The 22,880-nt window shown below is 45.7% G+C and overlaps 2 long non-coding RNA genes across 3 annotated transcripts; one reads left to right on the top strand and one right to left on the bottom strand.

Annotated features, from left to right (window-relative positions):
• Positions 1 to 2,804: 2,804 nt before the first annotated feature.
• LOC123494192 (uncharacterized) lies at positions 2,805 to 9,025 on the bottom strand. Its single transcript, XR_006664464.2, has 6 exons — positions 6,895 to 9,025; positions 6,610 to 6,780; positions 5,933 to 6,162; positions 5,691 to 5,853; positions 3,881 to 3,993; positions 2,805 to 3,629 (listed from the first exon to the last, which is right to left on the bottom strand). It is a non-coding gene; the product is annotated as an uncharacterized lncRNA (long non-coding RNA).
• Positions 9,026 to 13,385: 4,360 nt separating this feature from the next.
• On the top strand, positions 13,386 to 19,441 carry LOC120965238 (uncharacterized). 2 transcript variants are annotated; one of them, XR_012182980.1, is made up of 3 exons: positions 13,386 to 13,582; positions 13,675 to 13,979; positions 15,618 to 16,932. It is a non-coding gene; the product is annotated as an uncharacterized lncRNA (long non-coding RNA). The 2 variants fall into 2 exon arrangements; XR_005757777.3 differs by lacking the exon at positions 15,618 to 16,932 and adding an exon at positions 16,947 to 19,441 and having other exon boundaries at positions 13,389 to 13,582.
• The last annotated feature ends 3,439 nt before the right edge of the window (positions 19,442 to 22,880 follow it).

Below are 22,880 nucleotides of genomic sequence, written 5' to 3' on the forward strand. Positions count from 1 at the left end.
GGAGACGTTCCTGCCGGGGTCCGCCCAGCCGAACGCCATGTAGTACTCGGACCCGACGGGGCCTCGAGCCCGACGTCGATGGCGTTGGCCGCCTCGCGGAGCGTCCAGCGCACGCGCAGCCGCGGCGAGAGCTGCGCGCAGGAGGCGAACATGGTGGGCTCCTCGGTGGGGGACGCGGCGGCGGCAGCTTTGGAGGAGGAGTTGGAGGCGGCGAGGCGGACGAAGCCGAAGAGGGAAGAGGTGAGCGGGTCGAAGGCGGCGAGGACGGGGACGAGCGGCCAGGAGTGGCCCGGGAGGAGGCGGAAGACGAGGGACTCGGAGGCGAAGGTGCGGTTGAGCGGGTCGGGCGCGGCGGGGGAGCCGCGGGAGAGCGCGGCGAGGTCGGCGCCGTCGGCCCGCCACCAGCGCGCGTCGGCGGAGCCGGCCAGGAGGTCCAGCGACGAGACGCGGAAGGAGCAGCCGTCCAGCACGGCCACGGGGCCCCGCAGCTGGTGCTGCGACATCCGCAGGTCCGCCTCGTGGCCCGCAAGGCTCGTGTTCCGCCCGCACTCCGCCGCGGAGGAGCGGGAGGGGGCGAGGAGGAGAAGGCGGGCGAGGCAGAGGAGGGCGAGCGGCGCCATGGCCGCGCTCGGGGCCCCTCGGGTGCGGGGGGTCAGGAGGCCGGTGGCATGGGCGCGATCGCGCGGCGCGGTGGGGGCTGCGGCGGGTTCGTCGGGGCGGGAGGAACAGGGCGATCGTGCGGCCTCGGAAGGCCTGTTTTGACCCTTTTCCATAACTTAAGCACGATTTAACCCTATAAGCAAAAGTTTTCCGGATCTGACTCTTTTCCTATCGACACTAGTATAATGTCCGTGCGTTGCCATGGACCATGGATACCAGTTGCACATACAAATACAATGCATATAAAATTTTGCATGTATAGAAATGATAGCCCATGTCAATGGAGAAGTAATTTGATATCCACTTAACTTGCGATGCAAGTCGATAAGAATATCCAACAAAACGATGTGTTCATAGACAACAATGATCCAGATAATCATCTCGTACAAAATATGATCTACTTGATGCGTTTAAATCATTCATGTGAGTTAACAAGTAACTGAAAATATAAACTGGACATATGAAAATCTCAGTAACATAACATGGTGATTCATAAGAGATGTGCATCTGGGTGAGGCATTGCAATGGATTCGGCGCAATGGGATCTTCCGCTTAGCTGCGAGGTCTGCATTGTGTTGAGTCTGCAATGCCTGCCTCTCGTCACGTGCTAGGGAATCAGATTGCTTTGACAGGAAGGGGATGGCAGTGCCGGTGTGAAAGGCGAACTCACCTTCAGGCGATGAAAGTGAGACTATGCAGTTTGTTGATGGTAAACTCATGTGACCGACTTGTCTGACGATCTCCTAGTGATCTGTCATCTGTGCTTGATGGAGAGCACGTGAGCTAGGGGTTTCGATGAATGACCAACCCTATAATAAATCATACTTAAATAACAATCTTCATATGACAAAGATATTTGAGGGAGTTATCAGTTTTGTTTGGCAACGAAATATACCTATGATAATTGAGGATTCTTTTCCATATCAATCAGGGCAATTATCTCCATATGACGGAGACATTTGAGGGAATCGTCAATTTTTATTTAGCAACCAAATATCTCCATAATAACAGGCAATTATTTTCCATATCTTATGCCTGACGACTGGTATGTAATCAGGGGGAGGGAGGCTGGATCGATAGATATATTATTATTTTTGAGAAAATCGATAGATAGATGAAGGGGAGGCAAATGAGCGAACAAAACCATATATTGTAAGTGCACCTTATCTATTAAATAGCTAAAAAATAATTTGGCGTACAAGAAAGCATTGCAAAGGGAGAACTACATCAGATTAAAGGACGATGCCACTTTTTGTGGTAATGTCCATGTTGTAAGTGCCTAGGCTATGAATCGAATTACCTGGATAGGTGGAAGAGCTCAGTCATGTACTGTACAACCTAGTACTACACTGATATATAAGAATATGTATATCCAGAATCCATCATTCCCTACTTGTAGGCCTGGTGCTGGTTTTCCCAAAGAGCATTTTTTGAACGCCGGCTCAACAAGGACAAATTTTTTTATCAGATATATTCTCTTATATTTTTCTGTTCTCCAGATTCAAAAACCACTGGCACTTTACAAGGAACAAGATTTTCCATTCTGAAAACCATTTCTTTTAATATCCAAACATGACTCTCGAATAAGTGATATTAGTATCTGATTAAGATGATTTTTTCAAGGCACCAAAACAAGAACTGGGTGAAGACGAGGAGTTGGTTGTGTATCGTCAGTTCATCACAATAGATATCATTACAGAAAGGGAAACGATTGTGACCTGTGCACCGGCCGAATTTTCAGCCGGACGCAAGCCACGCTGGCATCCCGTGCCCACGAAAACAGAGCCCCTGTGTGAGACACGTTTTTGTGGCCCCACGTAGATCGCGCCCTCCTCCCTTCTCTATTCCCAACCGCACACCTTCATCCCCTACCTCCAACCTCATCCCTCCCCGTGCCTGTGCTTTCTTCCCTTTACCCCCGCCCTGCTGACGACGTGGTCACCTATGTCGCCGGCTCCTCGCACCACCGCACACCAAGTGTAGCAAATTCGGTCGCCGGAGGTAGCTTTTCCCACTGCCGGTTGCAACAAATTCGCAACCGTCGTCGCCGGCCACACTTTCGCCGTCTTCGTGTTTGTAGCAAAAACGGAAAAGGCTTCAACCAGTGCATAAAAAGATTCATACGGTGAGTGAAAAGGCTTCAATGGCCATGGAAAAAAGCTTCATCACCGCCCATTTGTTACAAACGTTGTTAGTTTTTTCTACAACCGATGACCAATTTTGCTGCATCGCCGACGACCGGAGTTCTTCAACTTGCAAAGCTTCCACCGATGATTATTTTGCTTCGATGGCGATAGATGGAAGTGGTGACCAAGGAGACGATGACGATGCGAGCGACATGCACCCGACGGCGAGCATCGTCAGCGAGGGCGGCCGGCGGCGCATCTAGAGTTGCAACCATTGGGGTGGTGAGCTGCAACCGCTGCCGGCCGGTGCTACAACGGCGTGATGTCGGAGCGGCGACCTGTCATGGCGATGAACTGCAAAGACACGACGGTCTGCAATGAGGGGCCGGCGATGAGGGATGTGAACGGCGACGACGAGTTGCAAGCACGGCGTGGGAATGCCGGTGGTGCTCGCTATCGGCTTTTCTTCTCTCTGCGTGCGGTCGCGTGATTTGGGGAAGAAGACCACGGGGGATACAGACGAAAGGATCTGATCTGACGGTTGAAGGGATTGCATCGCACGCTGCATCGTACGGCTGGGGCTCGACCGGCCCAACAGTTGGGCCGGCGCGCCGGCGCAGATCATTGCCCTTACAGAAATATGTCATCACTTCTAGGTTACATTGGTTGTGTATCGTCAGTTCATCACAATAAGTAAATTCTTAAATACATATATCATTAGAAGTATTATATGCAGTAGAGGGCTCCTTTTCTCCTAGCTTCCACTTTCTCCTTGTGGTATCCAAAAGATTCACAAATTGAGGTGACAAATAAATTTGTTCACATGCAAGCTACAGAGGTATGCTGCAAAAGGATATCACATTTTGTTAGCAAGATTGATCAGCTAATTTGCTAGAATAACCCTGTCTCATTTCATTCTTATTTATTTGATTTGGGCACTTCAGGAAAATACATTGATCAAGTGAAATAAAAATACATCATCACATGCTTAGTGAAATAAAAAATGCATCTGTGTATGGAGAAATGTGTTGTCAGTTCATTACAGTAAGTAAATTCTAAAAATGCAGATATCATTGCGAAAAATGAAAGCATACATCTTATTAAATGGAGGGCTCCTTTTCTCCCAGCTTCGACTTTCTCCTTGGTATCCAAAAGATTCTCAAGCTGAGGTGGCAAATAAGTTTGTTCAGATGCAAGCTGAGGTATGCTGCAAAAGGATATCACTTTTTGTTAGCAAGGTTTATCAACTAATTTTTTGGAATAACCTGGCCTCATTTCATTCTTATTTATTTATTGGACACTTCAGGAAAATGCATTGATCAAGTGAAATAAAAATACATCATCACATGCTCAGTAAAATAAAAATGCATCTGTGTACACAGAAATGTGTCTTCAATTCATTTCGGTTAGTAAATTCTAAAATGCAGATATCATTGCGAAAAATGAAAGCATACATCTTATTCGGTGGAGGGCTCCTTTTCTCCTGGCTTTGACTTTCTCCTTGGTATCCGAAAGATTCTCAAGCTGAGGTGACTCCTAATGGGTGAATTAGCTTGTTTTTGTTGAATCTTGTATGTGTATCACTGACATATTTTTCAATGGTCATACACTGCTTGCACTGTTTTAGACAACAAGCCTCTGCTCTCCACCCCTGCTTGTGCATGATACGATGATAGTATTATGCCTTCCCAACTGGGACATGATTTCTTTCTTCGTCTCTCAATGTTTTTAGATTTTTGTTTGTACGTAAAAGCTGAAATGGCACCCTCAAAGTAGAGAAGGACCATGTAACTTTGGATGTGACCACTAATAAAACAGAATATGTTAAAAGAATATATTAACATACATAAAAGACTGAAACGGTAAAATAATATCATTTTTGTTGTTTCTACTTCTCTTCTAGCATAGACAACCAAATAAGATCAAATATCCACCTACAGTGTAAAGAATACGAAGTTGAAGTTGTCACGGAGCAGTGAGAACCGATACTCAGATCATAAGTAAGATGACATATGCCAGTTATATGTAAAGTTTAGCTTTAATGGCAACCACAAATCTACTGTGAGTGCATCTGTTCATTGATGTTATGTAGCTTTCAACTAATAACAAAAATATGGAGATAAGATTGTACCTCCAATTGTAAGATCGGCCAAGCAACAAGCTCTCAGTTGTTTTTTCGATCGATGGGAGAGAAGTAACGAACGAACGAAACGAAGTATGAATTGCTCCATTAGGAGTAGAGATTCGAATTTTCTCCCGGCTTTGACTTTCTCCTTGGTATCCAAAAGATTCTCAAGCTGAGGTGACTCCTAATGGGTGAATTAGCTTGTTTTTGTTGAAACTTGTATACGTATCACTGACATATTTTTCAATGGTCATACACTGCTTGCACTGTTTTAGACAACAAGCCTCTGCTCTCCACCCCTGCTTGTGCACGACACGATGATAGTATTATGCCTTCCCGACTGGGACATGATTTCTTTCTTCGTCTCTCAATATTTTTAGATTTTTGTTTGTACGTAAAAGCTGAAATGGCACCCTCAAAGTAGAGAGGGACCATGTAACTTTGGATGTGACCACTAATAAAACAGAATACGTTAAAAGAAATTATTAACGTACATAAAAGACTGAAACGGTAAAATAATATCATTTTTGTTGTTTCTATTTTTCTTCTAGCATAGACAACCAAATAAGATCAAATATCCACCTACAGTGTAAAGAATACGAAGTTGAAATTGTCACGGAGCAGTGAGAACGGATACTCGGATCATAAATAAGATGGCATATGCAAGTTAAATGTAAAGTTTAGCTTTAATGGCAACCACAAATCTACTGTAAGTGCATATGTTCATGGATGTCATGTAGCTTTCAATTAATAATAAAAATGTGGAGATAAGATTGTACCTCAATTGTAAGATCGGCCAAGCAACGAGCTTTCAGTTGTCGGTACAAACGCAGTTGATGTCGCAAGAAAAATCATCTCCTTGGTGCAGAACATAGGAGAAGTTTACCACAGAGCATCTTATCCTTAGTGATCCAAGTTATTCTCTTGCACGAGTGGAGAAACCTGGAATGTGTACCAAGACGATCTTAAATACTACTTACAATGATAAAATATCTTTGCCTTGGCACGTGTTTTTCCTCACTTTATGATGGGCAAGCACAAATGGCAATGCGACCATTCCAGTAGATCAAAATATTTTGGGTCTAGTGATCATCCAGAGGCGCATGTAGTGGCTGACCCCGAAGGTGATGTCCCCGACCGGCCACTTCCCTAGCATCTGTTCGTACGTGAATGACACCATCCTTGTTTCCCCCCCCCCCCCTCAACGACAGTTCGCCTGTGACAAAAAGATGTAAAAATAGATATGGCAACCTGCAAATAAATCAACATGCATGTAGTTGTTACAATCTAGTCAATACGATTTTATGGAAAGGCTTGATAAAAAAGCAAAATGAAAAGCAAGGCATAGAAGTAGAAGTCTCTCAAATTGTTTTTCAAGAGTGCCTTTGAGATGTTCACATCAAGTATTTTAACAGAGCAATGTGGAGTACTCACATTCAACATTTGAAAAAATGTATATGAGATGCATATTATGTCTATCACCATGGAAACGAAGCAATGAAAATGAGGCAATCAATTGAGCAGTGCATCAAACATACAACAAAAACTATTGTTGTCCGTGTCAATGTCACATTTTTACCCTCGCATTAACAGTAGGGGGTAATTTTCTATTAACTAATTTTAATAATTGTAGTAATTGCAACCATCTGGGATAATACAGTACTACAATTTATAAGATCTAACTTTGGCAAACCATACATCTAACTTGGGGTCGTAAGAGGATATCAAGAAAAAACTTGGGATTGTAAGAGCCGTCTGAATTGCGTGAGGCACGTCCATCTTGTGCCAACGCCCGATAGCTTGTTGAAACTATATCATTGTCGTCGATACTGCTCTCCACCTCCAGATCCTTACCCAAACCTGATAAAACTGCATTATATAGCATACAGATCATAGTAAGCAATGACATATCTTGTGCAAGCCCGTTTCCAAACAATGAAGCAAAGTTGATAGTATATCTGATAGTCACAGCAAATATCATACCTTAAGCTTCATAAGCAAGACAACAGTTGCCATCGCCAATATCATATTATGTAGGAATAACGTGACCACGGTTAGTAGTCATAGGGAGCCAAAATGAAGCAAACATAAGGCAACGGTGATCATCCTTCTGATAAGTATTCGAGAAAAATCCTTTGAGATTCTCATGAGAGGTGGTCATGGTTACAATTCATGATTTAACAGAATGTATAGTTCATTTATTTAATAGAAGGGAATGTTACAGAATGCATAGTTCATTTATTTACAGAAGGGAACATTGCAGAATGCATTAATGTCTCATTGTAAAAGGTATAAATCCACACTAATACTATGACAGAGAGAGTTCTCATGCTTGTACATATTACAGCCTTGATATTTTGGTTTCCATCTGTGTACAGGAAGAGATATTAGCAAGGGAGGAATTTAACACACACACACACAGAGAGAGAGAGAGAGAGAGAGAGAGAGAGATAACTTGTCTGAACCACAGGGCATAGCACAACACGCTCCCTGCACCCAGCGTCAACCTCTATGCATCCCCTAAGATGCAGAGCACAAGCTGTAGCGCCACAACACACCTTCCCATCCCTAGAGCAGACCCCTCTCCATCCTTATACCACCTACAGGATGGACCAAGACTCTCGGAGGCGACAGGCGAACCGGACTCTAGCATACCCTGTTAGATCCGTCGGGATCGGATAGGCTAGATATTCCGGTAGTTCTTACCTTCTACCTGGCCGGATGAACTCGATGGGGTGGCCATGGTGGATGGCGGCGGTGGTGATGGCAGATCATGGGCGAAGTGGTGGCGGCGCTTCCCATCAGCACTGCACTAACCCTAGATCGGTAGGGATGTAGGTGGGGTGTACGGCATCGCGACGAACCTCGTGATGCGAGCCGCCAGCCCCCACCTCTTTATATAGTGCAGGTGACAGGGGCCCGTCAACCATAGTGGGTTGAGCGCCCCCGATCAGGGCGCAGATCTAAGGGCCCGGTGGGCCGTTGGGCCCACACGGTGGAGATCATCCTAACATTCTCCTCCTTGATCTCAACTTTTTGACCTTATACTTTTACTTTACTCGTTTCATAACAGATCAATACATAGAATATGTTTCATCGTCACAGCTCAATTGCCGATAGAATCAGACAGCCACAACGTACCACTCTGTTTTGAAACAAATTCTTTAACCTTGGGCCCTTTTATTGTCCGGAAATCTTAGACTATACCATAAAACCCATGTCGACTGTGTGTTCTTCGAACACACTGGGCGGTAAGCCTTTAATAAGCAGATCTGCAAACACTTGTCTGTTGCTTTTATGCTTCAAGCATTTCTACATAATTCCGGACTTTCTCCTTTACAACGCATAACTCTGTGTCAGTGTGTTTGGCATCAACACTTGACTCGTTGTCATAGGAGCGAAAAACTTAAAATGGTTATCGCTGTTGTCAACCATTATTAACTCCGGGTACAGGTCTCCTTAACCATTTTGCCTGTCCCTCAGCCTCATATTAAGCTATAAAATATCTTTGCATCACACTGATGATAATTTCATTCTTTGGAGCTTTTCCACACAAAAACCTCCAAGTATGAAAGTTAGCGACAATTGTGGATTTCGCTATACATTTCACAAGTCCTGTCTTTGTACTCACAATCTTTTGAGAGCACTTATTTCTTTCAGCATGATGCCGATATCTTTGACTCCATTCCAGTGATCTATATATGGACTGGACATTGCCAAAACAACCCGGATACGTGAACTGTGTCAGGGTAATATATTGAGCTTCCAACAGCTGAAGCATATGGTACCATATCCGTTTTCAATCTTTTCTCATCAACTTTTGGAACACCATAGTTTCCAGTTCAATTACCCTTGACTATAAGAACAGGCGTAGGTTTTCTCGCATGCCTACTTTAGAGACCTTTGTTAGCATGTCCATGCGACATTCCTAATACCCCATTTTATTCTTTTCTTGGTGAATCTCGATATTTATAACGAGAGACACTCTGAGAAATGCAATTTTGAACTTTGAGGACAAGAACTTCTTTTCTCCTCCTGAAGTAGATTGACATCACCACTAGCAAGTAGGACGTCATCTACATGCACAGGATTGGGAAATGAATTTTCCATTCTATAACTTTGCATGAATACAATTGTCCTTCCATTTTCTTTAACCCAAAATATCATCTGATTCTTTAAACTTTAAATGCAACTGTCTAGAGACTTGCTCTAGTCCATAAAAAACTTCTTGAAGCAGTATCCCTTGTGTTCTATACATTCATCTGATGTAACTCAGATCATGATGTCGGTCATGATGTGCCACTAACACTCATTGTAATTTGTTCATTCTCTTTGCACAAAATCTTTCGATTCAAGTCGCGCTTTACACCTTTACATATTTTCTTTGGAGTCACATTGACCTTGTAGACCTTTTACAGCCTACTGTTTATGCTCCATTGAAAACTACTTATGAGTCCCAAACATTGTCAGGATTCACCAATTTTATTTCATCTCACATAGTCTCTTATCATTTGGACAAATAGACACTTCTCTAAGCTCGATTGAGCGCTTTAAATGAGGTGGGATCAACCTCGATTTGATTTTCACTAACATAGACTTTATAGTAATCAGAAGTATCTGATTTTCTCATTCCTTGAGACCATCTGTGTCTCAGGTACTGGCACTTCTTTCATATGGGGTTGTTGTTGCTCTGTGATTGCCAAGAGGCAAATTAATTCTATAGTCTTTTATTTCCAAGAGGCAATAGGTTTTACAGGGACCTGTGTCACAAGATCCATGTGTACTCATTCATCCTTTATAGATCTAACATCAGGTGTTGTATAGGTCATACAACATGCTCCCCCAGATTACTCCATCTTCACTAAAAATGGCGTATCTTTAAACTTTATTATTTGGGTTTATTCTGTTAAAACTTTCTTCTTTATGGCACTTTAAGCACCGTCTTAGTATTCCTTAGTCTGCTTTTGGAACTGTAAAAGATCCAGGAATACAGCTATTTCTTTTCTTTAGGGGTATTATTATGATCGTCGTACTCCCCCAGATGATCACATTCTTCATTAATGGATATCTCATATTTCTTTCTCCCCCTCGAAATGTGGCAAGAACTTTTCTGCCACAATTTCGAAAAACCATTCACAACTCTTATGAATTGAGGAAACTTTGGGTATCTACTTCATGTATCTGATTACTTCATATGTAATGAAGTTATCTGTTAACGGTATGGGAGTACTTTTTCCTTATTCCTCATTCCATTTCGGAAACTCAAAATAGTTCTTTATCATTAGTACTTTTGTAAGTCACACTTGCATATCATTCTTATCTTTAGGTTCGTCTGTAACTTTTATTCTCTTTGGATTTATTGAGTTCTTAATGACCGTTACACATAAGGTGTACGGTCGATACTAGGAAAGCATAATAGCTACTCCATACTTTTCTCCCAGAGTGGGACACATTAAACGCACATGAGTCATCATATCTTTCTCCTGTCATACAGGATAAGTCCTTTGCCTACATTTCTCCTGCCATACATGATTTTTTTGACATAATACTATGTCAACTTTACCCAGTTACGCAAGTATTTTCCCTGACTTTTCCCGCCATGCGGGTTTTATCATAATCCTCTTTTCCCGCTATGCGGGTAATTCCCTGTAAGGAACATAAATGCCAGAATTGGCTCTTTTGACTGCATATGCAATCATGAAATTCAGAAATAAATCCGAACGCTCTTTGACACACATGCTTGATCCGACGTTGGTCAAATTAAACACGCATGTTGCTTGTTTCATTTCAAATCATGTTGACTGGAAAATCTTCTTCATATAGAATACATGAAAGACATTCGTCAACCAAGACTCTCAATGATCTATTTGTTTTCTTTTCTTGGATTAATATCCAAGAATTCTTTTCTTTTAAAGCCATTCTTTAAAGAGAACATACTCCCTCATGTTCTGACCTTTCTTGGTCATCTTTCGGGTAACAAGTACCCAGCCATTCGCTTTCACGAATGAAAGCATGAAGAACTTTTAGTCTGAGAAAACTTAGCCAATAATCAACAATAATGAGCATAAAAAATAACCCTACGTTGGTCTGGTTAAAAAATATGCACATTAAACTTTTTAAAACTTTCTTTTCATACTCTAAATCACCGTTGTGGTAGAATTAGAATAAAACTAATTCTTCTACATTAATTCCATACCACCGTTGGGCGGAAATGGAAATAATGCATATAACTCATAAACAATGTGATGATAGTATTTCTATTAAACAACTTTGCTAAGAAATAATCATCATCATCAACTTTATTGCAACGGAAACAAGAAATATGCATTTCTCTAGTTCAAGAGCATTTCTTCATCTTTAACTGTTCTCTGAAAATTGATTACTTTGATACAAAAATTATCAGAGATTTAAGCTTTGAACATAAGACTCATAGAATTATCGTACTGTTATCATCAACGTTGGTCAGAAAATAACAATACCACATTTTAACTTTTAAAACAAATATCTTTCTTTTGTCATAGCGTAAACTATCTGCATCTTATTTCACCCACAGGGGAAAAACATTGCTAAGAACCGTTCTTCCAATTAAATTTTCCCGTTGGTTCCAATTTAACTGGAGGATAAACTTTTTACTTTGCAGCGGAAACTTTATAATATTCTATTCAGAAACAATTTTGTACTCTTTTACTCTCTAAGCAATTATAACCGATTGGTTCGAAAATGCATTAGAGAAGCAACAATTTTATCTTTTACTTTAGTTCTATTCACTTTTAAAAAGAGCACTTTTATTTTTATTTGCAGCGGAAACATGAATAGAAAATTCATGAACTTTTTCTTTTTACAAAAACTTTTCTTTCGCTAAATAAAAATTCATGAACTTTATTATTTTCTTTATAAAATTCACGAACGTTCCTTTTTCTGAAAATTTTCCATTTTCATTTTCAGAAAATTTTTCTGTTTACTTTTCTATTTTCTAAACAAAAAATTTCCTTGGAAAAATTTGCATAGAAAAACTATCTGAAATTTTCCCAAAACTTGGACAGAAAACAGAATAAACGAAAAAAACTGCAGCGCAGCCCAGCCTCGGGCCAGCGCATGCGCCCGCTGCGGCTGGCCACGGCCCAGCTCGCCACTGCCAGCCTCTCAGCTCTTTCGGCCCAAAAAGCCCGGCATGAGCTAGGGTTTCAATCTCGGCCATTCAAGTTGATCCGACGGCTACGCGCGCATTTCGCTGGAAGAAAGCAGGGGTCGATCCCCCCCCCCCCGACCGAACCAGTTCCTCCCCTCGCGCGCCGCTCGCCTTCGTCTCTCCCTCGTCGAGGGTTTCGGGCCTCACCGACCGCGGGCGACGGCGACGCACCACCGCGCCGCGCTGCGCCGCGCTAGCTCCCTACCTTCCCCTTTCTTTCCTTTGGCAGAGAGATAAAGCTACAGCTACGCCTCCTCTGCTCCTCCTCACCTCTCCCTCTCGCTCGCCGCATCCAGTGCCATAGAGGCACGCGGCTGCGCCCCAGTCGCCGGTGATGGCGGCGAGCCGCGCCAGCGCAAGCCCTTTCCTTTTCCCCTTTTGTTTTCTTCTTTTCTTTCATCCTTAACACCCCGTGGCAGAGAGAGAGAGAGAGAGAACCTGCTGCCCCCTTGTAACGCCCCGAGACCGACGCTTCAGAAGACTTCCTTACTTTTGTGATCTCTTTGTGTTTCTTTTGCTTGCTCTATTTATTTTTGCATTGCATCATGTCATCATGCCATCTTATCATTTAATTTTTTTTAAAACTCAACTAAGTAAATTGCATGGATCTTCGATCCATTTAAATCGAGGGAATTCACATGGTGTTTTCTCTTTATAACATATCCTCCCAATATTATTAGGGAGCTATAAAAAAATATTCCATTCTTTAGGAATAAACCATAACACATTTACAGGTTAAGTTTCATGCCTTTTCCTCCTCAATTCCCGGCCTCCATCCTTGCTATAAATTCTTTTGTCACCTTCCCAAGCTCCTCCATTAATGTTCAACTTATCCCTATAAATCCTAAATGATGCCTACACACTCTCTGCCGAATTACAGATCCTTTGGAATTGTTTTGGTTGGGTTCAAAAATGGCTTAAATTTGAATTTAATTCAAACTTGAATTATTTTTTATATCCTTAAAAATGTCCAAACCATTTTATTCAAATTTTGCCTAAATCCAGGATCTTATAAATATTTCCGTCTCAGCCTACTTCCTTCCTGATCTCCCTGTGCATTTCTGCTCTTGTTATTCTGCCTGAAGAATTAAGTAAAAGAAATGAGGAGAGAAAGGAAGAGCAGCCCAGCAGCAGACCCCGCAGCCCACATGTTTCTCTCCCCAGCCGGCCCAGCCCAGTGCCTCAAACGGCCACCTGCTCCATTTCCCCTCCGTCTCCCTCGCTTCAGACACAGGGAGCTCGCGCCGTCGCGCCGTGAGCTCACGGACGTTGAGGCCAGCACGTCCCCCGCCCCTAGAAAGCCCCGCAGCGATCCCTAGGGTTTTCCTCCGTCCTCCTCGCGCCGCCATCTCCCTCTTCCTCCCCTGCTTCCTCTGCTTCGCGGATAGCAAGTCCACCTCGCCTCGTCATCCGGCAACCGGCGCTGCCACCGGCGACCAGCAGATGAGCGCCGTGCCCTTCCCTTCTTCCCTTTTCCCTCGGGTTCCCTCTCCATCCTGTTCCCCCTCCCTAACCTCTCTCTCATGCCCCGGTCTCTCTCTGACCTCTCTCTCAACTGTGTGTTCTTCGCACAGGAGCCATGGTCGTTCGAAGCTTCAACTGCTGCCCGCCTCGTCAACATCCGACGTCGCCGCCCTGGCCTCGGATCCGTCGGGTCCCGTCCTCCCCGACGTTGCCGGACCTCCTCAACTCGCCGGAGTCCCAAGGCCCTGCGCCAAGTCCCGTCTCGCCGCTGCCTTCACTAGGTCGCCTCCACTACGTCGCCGTCTTCTTCCCCTGCTTCCTCTTCTTCACGGAGCCGAACGCCGCCATGATCAGCGCCTCCTCGCGCCGATGACGTTGTGCTTCCGGCCTCTTCGTCTTGTCCTATGGGACCCCGGTGAGCAGCCGCCCCTCCTCGCTCTTCATCGGCGTCGTTTGTTTTCCGTTCGGCCTCGATCTGTTCATGCCAGAGACTTGTCGCTATACCCTCGCCTTGCGCACGAAACAGAGCACCTCGCTCTCTGTCCATAGCTGCGTCCACGCACACCGTGCTATGCTCGCGTCCTTGCCAGTTTCCTCGCACGCCCGCGCACCCGCATGCCTCGTCGCGTCGCTGGTTTCGGCCGCCATGGCCGTGACCTCGAGCTCGAGTTCGTGCTCGTGCACGTCGCTGTACTTCCTCTGTTCTGCTCTTGCCTGAGTTTGTTCTCGAGCCCTTGCTCATGCCGTTGCTCCGCCGCTCGCACAACCGCACCCACACAGGTTTCCGCACGCCCGCTGCTGTCCTGTAGCGTCGATGCCCGCTGCTTTGCTCGCTTGCGCCGCCGGCGAGCATCTCCGTGAGCCATGGCTCCAAAAGCTCGACCTTCTGTAGTTGGCTCAAGTAAGATGGCGTCCTCATTTCTGTCACAAGCTAAGGCACAGCCGAGTTGGCTAGCTCAGCTGGCATTCAGTCAAGAGATCCTGTGTTCGAGCCCCAGGCGCCCCAATTTTTGCCCTCTTTACCATTTCTTTTGCCTGCACACATTCAGCCGCTTGGGCCCGATTCCATTCTGGGCCGATGCACTGCGTTGCTTCTGGCCCAAGTATGTTTTTTTTTCTGCTTTGTTGGTCTATCATCTTCCAGTGCATGCATAATTACAGAAAATGCCATCATCTTAAAATGCTCATAACTAAATGTCCATGCATCCAAATAAAACATGTTATATATGTAAAATGTTCAGAAATTTGTGTAGTTTAATAATATGCTGCTTGCACCCATGTTTAATATGTGTAAAGTGCTGTTTATTCAATCTGCTCGAATGCAATGTTAAAATGATTTAATTCATAACTAATTAACCGTAGCTCGGATTTTAATAAACTTTATATGTAAATGGGGTAGAAAAATGCCTAGTTTAACTTGGTGCACTTCATGTTGCTGTTTAACAATATTAAAATTGCGTTTATGGCAGAACAGTACCAAATCTAAATTATGGATATGGGGTTTTTCCGGTATTGTCGTTTGTTATTCCCGGTCTCTTTTAAACGTGCCTAGATAGGTTGTTTAATTATGCTTCACCCCTTGCCATGGTTAACAACATTTAATATTGTTGGTTACTTAAACAAGAGCGAACTAAATAATTAAATGTGGTGTTTCGTCAATATGCAACTCGTTGCATATTGAGCTCCACTTAATTTGTAGTGTTGTTTGTTGCATTTTCCCATGCCATACCTCATTTAAACCGGACATGCATCATACTTGATTGTGCCTAGATAGGTTGTTTAATTATGCTTCACCCCTTGCCATGGTTAACAACATTTAATATTGTTGGTTACTTAAACAAGAGCGAACTAAATAATTAAATGTGGTGTTTCGTCAATATGCAACTCGTTGCATATTGAGCTCCACTTAATTTGTAGTGTTGTTTGTTGCATTTTCCCATGCCATACCTCATTTAAACCGGACATGCATCATACTTGATTGTGCATCATGCCATGTTTATGATTGTGTGTTTACCGTGTTGTTTGCTTCTTTCCGGGTTGCTTCTCTCGTTAGCTTCGGTTTCTTTCCGGAGTTGTGAGGATTCGTTCGACTACGTCCGTTTGTCTTCTTCAGGGACTCGTTCTTCTTCCTTGCGGGATCTCAGGCAAGATGACCATACCCTCGAAATCACTTCTATCTTTGCTTGCTAGTTGTTCGCTCTATTGCTATGCCGCGTTACCTATTCACTTGCTCTTCAAGCCTCCCAAATTGCCATGAACCTCTAACCTTTGTCACCTTCCTAGCAAACCGTTGTTTGGCTATGTTACCGCTTTTGCTCAGCCCCTCTTATAGCGTTGTTAGTTGCAGGTGAAGTTGAAGATTGCTCCATGTTGGATTATGTTTATGTTGGGATATCACAATATCTCTTATATTATTAATGCATCTATATATTTGGTAAAGGGTGGAAGGCTCGGCCTTATGCCTGGTGTTTTGTTCCACTCTTGCCGCCCTAGTTTCCGTCATACCGGTGTTATGTTCCTTGATTTTGCGTTCCTTACGCGGTTGGGTGATTTATGGGACCCCCTTGACAGTTCGCTTTGAATAAAACTCCTCCAGCAAGGCCCAACCTTGGTTTTACCATTTGCCTACCTAAGCCTTTTTCCCTTGGGTTCTGCAGACTCAAGGGTCATCTTTATTTTAAACCCCGGGGCCAGTGCTCCTCTGAGTGTTGGTCCAACCTGTCAGTCGCCGGTGGCCACCAGGGGCAACTCTGGGCTGGCCTACCGGAAGCTTGGACAATCCGGTGTGCCCTGAGAACGAGATATGTGCAGCTCCTATCGGGATTTGTCGGCACATTCGGGCGGCTTTGCTGGTCTTGTTTTACCATTGTCGAAATGTCTTGTAAACCGGGATTCCGAGACTGATCGGGTCTTCCTGGGAGAAGGTTTATCCTTCGTTGACCGTGAGAGCTTATGATGGGCTAAGTTGGGACACCCCTACAGGGTATAAACTTTCGAGAGCCGTGCCCGCGGTTATGTGGCAGATGGGAATTTTTTAATATCCGGTTGTAGAGAACTTGACACTTGACCTTAATTAAAACGCATCATCCGCGTGTGTAGCCGTGATGGTCTCTTCTCGGCGGAGTCCGGGAAGTGAACACGGTTTCTGGGTTATGTTTGACGTAAGTAGGAGTTCAGGATCACTTCTTGATCATTGCTAGCTTCACGACCGATCCGTTGCTTCTCTTCTCGCTCTTATTTGCGTATGTTTAGCCACCATATATGCTTAGTGCTTGCTGCAGCTCTACCTCACTACACCATCCTTTCCTATAAGCTTAAATAGTCTTGATCTCGCGGGTGTGAGATTGCTGAGTCCTCGTGACTCACAGATACTTCCAAACAGTTGCAGGTGCCGATGAGACCAGTGCAGGTGACGCTACTGAGCTCAAGTGGGAGCTCGATGAAGATCTTGTCTGTTGTGTTGTTTCTTTTCTTGTTGATCAGTAGTGGAGCCCAGTTGGGACGATCAGGGATCTAGCAGTTGGGTTGTCTTCTTTTCTTTTGGTTCCGTAGTTGGACCTATGTGTGTATCTCTGAATGATGTATGATTTATTTATGTATTGCGTGAAGTGGCGATTGTAAGCCAACTCTTTATCCCATTCTTGTTCATTACATGGGATTGTGTGAAGATGACCCTTCTTGCGACAAAACCACAATGCGGTTATGCCTCTAAGTCGTGCCTCGACACGTGGGAGATATAGCCGCATCGTGGGTGTTACACCCCTCTCCTCCCATTCGAGTTCAACGACGGCAGAGCGAACGGCAGCGGCGCCGTGGCCTTCCCCCTCGCCGGCTGCGCGTCCACCTTGCGGTGAGCGCGCTGCCGTCGAGCGGATTGGTCGCAGTGCCCTTTGCCCCTTGCGGGGTTGTTCTTCGTCCGGACGGCTCGGCTTGCCGATGCCCGTTCGGATCGAGAGGAACTGGCGCGGCCGGAGTGGTGGCGCACTTTGCCGGCGGGGGCCAAGGCCCTTTGCCGGTGAACTTTCTGCTTTTTTGTTGTTCTTTGTCTCTGCCCTGCTAGGGTTCTTTGGGGGGTGGGGGTGGAGGGAGGAATTTTGGAAAAAGTACTCCCATACCGTTAACAGATAACTTCATTACATATGAAGTAATCAGATACATGAAGTAGATACCCAAAGTTTCCTCAATTCACAAGAGTTGTGAATGGTTTTTCGAAATTGTGGCAGAAAAGTTCTTGCCACATTTCGAGGGGGAGAAAGAAATATGAGATATCCATTAATGAAGAATGTGATCATCTGGGGGAGTACGACAATCATAATAATACCCCTAAAGAAAAGCAATAGCTGTATTCCTGGATCTTTTACAGTTCCGAAATCAGACTAAGGAATACTAAGACGGTGCTTAAAGTGCCATAAAGAAGAAAGTTTTAATAAAATAAACCCAAATAATAAAGTTTAAAGATACGCCATTTCTGTGTATGCACTTTGTACCGAAATTCTTAGCCTAGATGGCTCTGATACCATTGTTAGATCCGTCGGGATCGGATAGGCTAGATATTCCGGTAGTTCTTACCTTCTACCTGGCCGGATGAACTCGATGGGGTGGCCATGGTGGATGGCGGCGGTGGTGATGGCAGATCATGGGCGAAGTGGTGGCGGCGCTTCCCATCAGCACTGCACTAACCCTAGATCGGTAGGGATGTAGGTGGGGTGTACGGCATCGCGACGAACCTCGTGATGCGAGCCGCCAGCCCCCACCTCTTTATATAGTGCAGGTGACAGGGGCCCGTCAATCATAGTGGGTTGAGCGCCCTCGATCAGGGCGCAGATCTAAGGGCCCGGTGGGCCGTTGGGCCCACACGATGGAGATCATCCTAACATACCCATGCAGGGGGATGCACTAAGGGCAGTAGTCTCGAAGGCCATACCTGTCGCCTCAGGGTCTTGCTTTCCATCCCGCTTCACCTAGCGTCGCAGCCGCCGAACCAGAGGCCCGCTACAGCCGCCCTCACCTGCAGACCCATCTCCATCCTTGCCTCTGCTGCTCCCACCGCAACACAAGGAGGGTCCCAGGGGCTGCTCCATCACCGGCCTTGGTAGCTGCTGGGCGTGTGGGCGTGCAGGCCTACCAGCGGCGGCGTGATGGCATCGGTGTTGGAGCATCCGGCGGCAAAGGGAGTGGGGATTCGTGGGAGGGTGGAGCCGATCCACTGGCGAGAAGAGAGAAGCGACTCCGGTAGCCGGCGGCTGGGTACGAGGATAATCGGAGCCGGGGTCGGGCGTGGGTGAGACCGTGAGAATACGGGGCTCCCGAGCGGAAGGATCACGGCGGCAGCGTGCGCCCGAGCGTGAGACGAAACCCAGCCCTCGATCGGGAGTCCTATTTGATAGAGAGAAAATCATAAACGGCAGGTGAGGGAACTTTCCTTCTACGCTAATCACCGACCGCAGACTCCTCCCGATGACCCATGTCTCACACATGATTCTTTCCAAATCTCTTACGCATGATTCTTTCCAAAAATAAGGAGGCAGTTTGGGTTCGCCGTCGCTGCAACTCAGGGAGAAGATGGACGGGCCGGGATTCAGAAGGCATGTGCACTCACCGTGGGGGCGACCTTGGTGAGGTGCCAGATCTGGACTCCTCCGTCAGGGGCTTCATATTCGGCGGCGGCCATCTCGAGACCCTCCATCACGGCCGCACGAGCGCGGACCCGGGAGCCGCTTCCTTGATGATCTACAAGCGGATCCAGCGATGTAGAGGAGGGTGGAGGTGGCTGAGCGGGTGATAGTGGAAGGCGGGGGGCGGCGGCGGCGGAGTGGGGAGATTGGGGCGGCGGCGGCGGAGCGGGGAGATTGGGGGCGCTGCATCGCTAGACGAGGGAGATAGGGCGGCCGCATCGAGATCGGGTGGATCGAGAGACGGATGGTGGCGTATGTTTGTTTTTGTTTTGCACGGGGTGGTGGGAGGTGGCGAAAAAACCGACGAAAAATAACCAGACGAAAGCGGTGGGACGAAAATAAACCAGGAACGGAGACTACCAACTGAGACATTAGGAGTAGAGATTGTCTTTGGCGGTAGGGTAGTACATCCTACCGCCAAAGCCTTTGACGGTAGGACTTACTTACACCGTCACACTTGTTCGGTGTGTAAAAGACCCTACCGTCATAGTCTTTGGCGGTAGGGACATGCATATAATTATATAAGGGCACGCATGCAATAAAAGATTCATTTTTTGCAAAAAAGACCCTACCATCATAGCCTATGGTGGTAGGGTAACACATCCTACCGCCACAGACTATGGCGGTAGGGTCTTTTTTGCAAACAACGGAGATGACGGTGTAGGTAAGTCCTACCGCCAAGAGCCAAAGGTCTTGGCGGTAGGTTGAGTTATCCTACTGCCAAACACAATGACAGTAGAAAAAGGGTCAGATCTGAAAAACTTTTGCATATAGGGTCAGATGGTGCTAAACTAACGAAAAAGGGTCAAAACAGTCAATTTGGCCGCCTCGGGACGGACGGACGTGGGGTCTGTTTTGTCCGGCGCGCGGCTTTTCTTTCTTTCTTTTTTAAGAGGGAACTATTTTCTGTAACTTATATTTCATCCGTACGATATAGTGATACGCGTGGATCTTATGAACTAGAAAATGGGAAGTGCAAAAGGCACTATAATCTATTAAACAAATCATAACTAGGCGAGGATTGGGGCGATGTGTTGTTCGGTGATGGTTCTGCTGTGGGCATGGTCTCTCGGGGGCGCAATGTACGCCGACGCATGTTACTCTTGGATGATGTCTTCTCGTGGCAGAGACCGGCCAAAGGACCTAATTACAAAGTAAAGCTACCCCTGCCAAACAGACAGACCTTGCAATCTCTAACCTCACGGACCAGAACGACCAGCAACAATCTATGCCATCAATCATCGACATCGCGTTGACGTCATCCTCAAGATGAGGAGGCTGGAGGGACCTTATTCGTCGACCACCAGCAATGTGCTACCGCAGAACCCTTACCTAAGCTATCTACGGGCCAACATCGAGGTACCAGGGTTCTCCTCCCCACACCACCGAAGAGGTGACAAGAGGAGGGGGAATCCGCATGATTTTATCCGCAGGAAACTCTCTCCCTTATCGCCTTGAGGATCCGATGAGGGAAGAGAGATGAGACTTCCATGACCAAAACTAGACCTTAACAAGTTATTTATCGTAACTGGTTTGGATTTGTAATCACATTTTTTATTCCAACAATTATTTTATAAACATGAATATGATTTAGCATTGTTTTTATTACACTCTTTTGTGAGTTGCATAGAAAAAATATCCTTTTTCTTCATAGATGCGCTTCAATTTTTTTGGAAAAAAAAATTTGCCACTTGTTTTTGACATCAAATGGTTTGGCACATAGGGTGTGTTTGGTTTTGGCCCTAGCCAACCGATCAAACCTTTGCAAGCCTATATTTTGGTTAAGGTTTTACTCGCCCAAATTTTATTCAATATTGACCAAAAGGATGAATTGGAGTTGGCTAGAGTCAATGAGAATTGTCGAAATATTGGCAACCATGCATCCAACAGAATAGCAAAAAAGGGTAAAAATTGTCACCACCCAAACATACACGCGGATCCTATCATGAGAATCCAGGCATACACATCTTCTTTTTTGCGAAAAGGAACGGAAGTACAAAGCACCTCAAACATAATAAAAATTATATTGAGATCCATGGACCACCAAATGACCATTGCCGCTGCCAGAACGAGCCGCCTAAGTGCCGCTGTCACCACTCCAATATCGGAGCCAACCTGACCTTGTCGCTGACAGCCGGGAAGTCTGCATGCACGTACACCTAAGGACCAGCGCCCCGGAGCCACATGCGTTGTCATTGAATCCTTGAATCGTCTGAAAAATCTGACACCAAATATCTCCGTTGCGTACGCATGGCGGAAAATCCTAACCTCGCCGCCCCAAGAAGCTGGTAGGAATATACGCCAGAGCTACGTATAATCCGTCTCAATGAACGAACTTGATGAGGATCGGAGCCCGGAAGATTGACTTGAAGAAGGAGCGCCGTCATCTGTACAAATGCGGCCCCTACAAGGACTGAAACCCTATCTATCTACTAGTCGGAGCGGGAGGCGAAGGGGAGGCGAATCCACAGACTTGCCGGCGGAGATCGAGTGGAGAAAGGCTTTCCCAAGTCGCCTTGGGAGAGAGGAAAGGAAAGATTCTGACAAAAGCCTACGTGAAGGGCAAACACATGTTGGAAATATGCCCTAGAGGCAATAATAAATGGTTATTATTATATTTCTTTGTTCATGGTAATTATCTATTATTCATGCTATAATTGTATTGTCCGGAAATCGTAATACATGTGTGAATACATAGACCACAAAGTGTCCCTAATAAGCCTCTAGTTGACTAGCTCGTTGATCAACAGATAGTCATGGTTTCCTGACTATGGACATTGGATGTCATTGATAACGGGATCACATCATTAGGAGAATGATGTGATGGACAAGACCCAATCCTAAGCATAGCATAAAAGATCGTGTAGTTTCGTTTGCTAGAGCTTTTCCAATGTCAAGTATCTTTTCCTTAGACCATGAGATCGTGCAACTCCCGGATACCGTAGGAGTGCTTTGGGTGTGCCAAACGTCACAACGTAACTGGGTGACCATAAAGGTGCACTACGGGTATCTCCGAAAGTGTCTGTTGGGTTGGCACGGATCGAGACTGGGATTTGTCACTCCGTGTGACGGAGAGGTATCTCTGGGCCCACTCGGTAATGCATCATCATAATGAGCTCAATGTGACTAAGGCGTTAGTCACGGGATCATGCATTGCGGTACGAGTAAAGAGACTTGCCGGTAACGAGATTGAACAAGGTATTGGGATACCGATGATCGAATCTCGGGCAAGTAACATACCGATTGACAAAAGGAATTGCATACGGATTGATTGAATCCTCGACACCATGGTTCATCCGATGAGATCATCGTGGAACATGTGGGAGCCAACATGGGTATCCAGATCCCGCTGTTGGTTATTGACCAGAGAGGCGTCTCGGTCATGTCTGCATGTCTCCCGAACCCGTAGGGTCTACACACTTAAGGTTCGGTGACGCTAGGGTTGTAGAGATATATGTATGCGGAAACCCGAAAGTTGTTCGGAGTCCCGGATGAGATCCCGGACGTCACGAGAGGTTCCGGAATGGTCCGGAGGTGAAGAATTATATATAGGAAGTCCAGTTTCGGCCATCGGGAAAGTTCCGGGGGTTACCGGTATTGTACCGGGACCACCGGAAGGGTCCCAGGGGTCCACCGGGTGG

Source organism: Aegilops tauschii, chromosome 5 (assembly GCF_002575655.3).
Source record: "Aegilops tauschii subsp. strangulata cultivar AL8/78 chromosome 5, Aet v6.0, whole genome shotgun sequence".
NCBI classification, from domain to species: Eukaryota; Viridiplantae; Streptophyta; class Magnoliopsida; order Poales; family Poaceae; genus Aegilops; species Aegilops tauschii.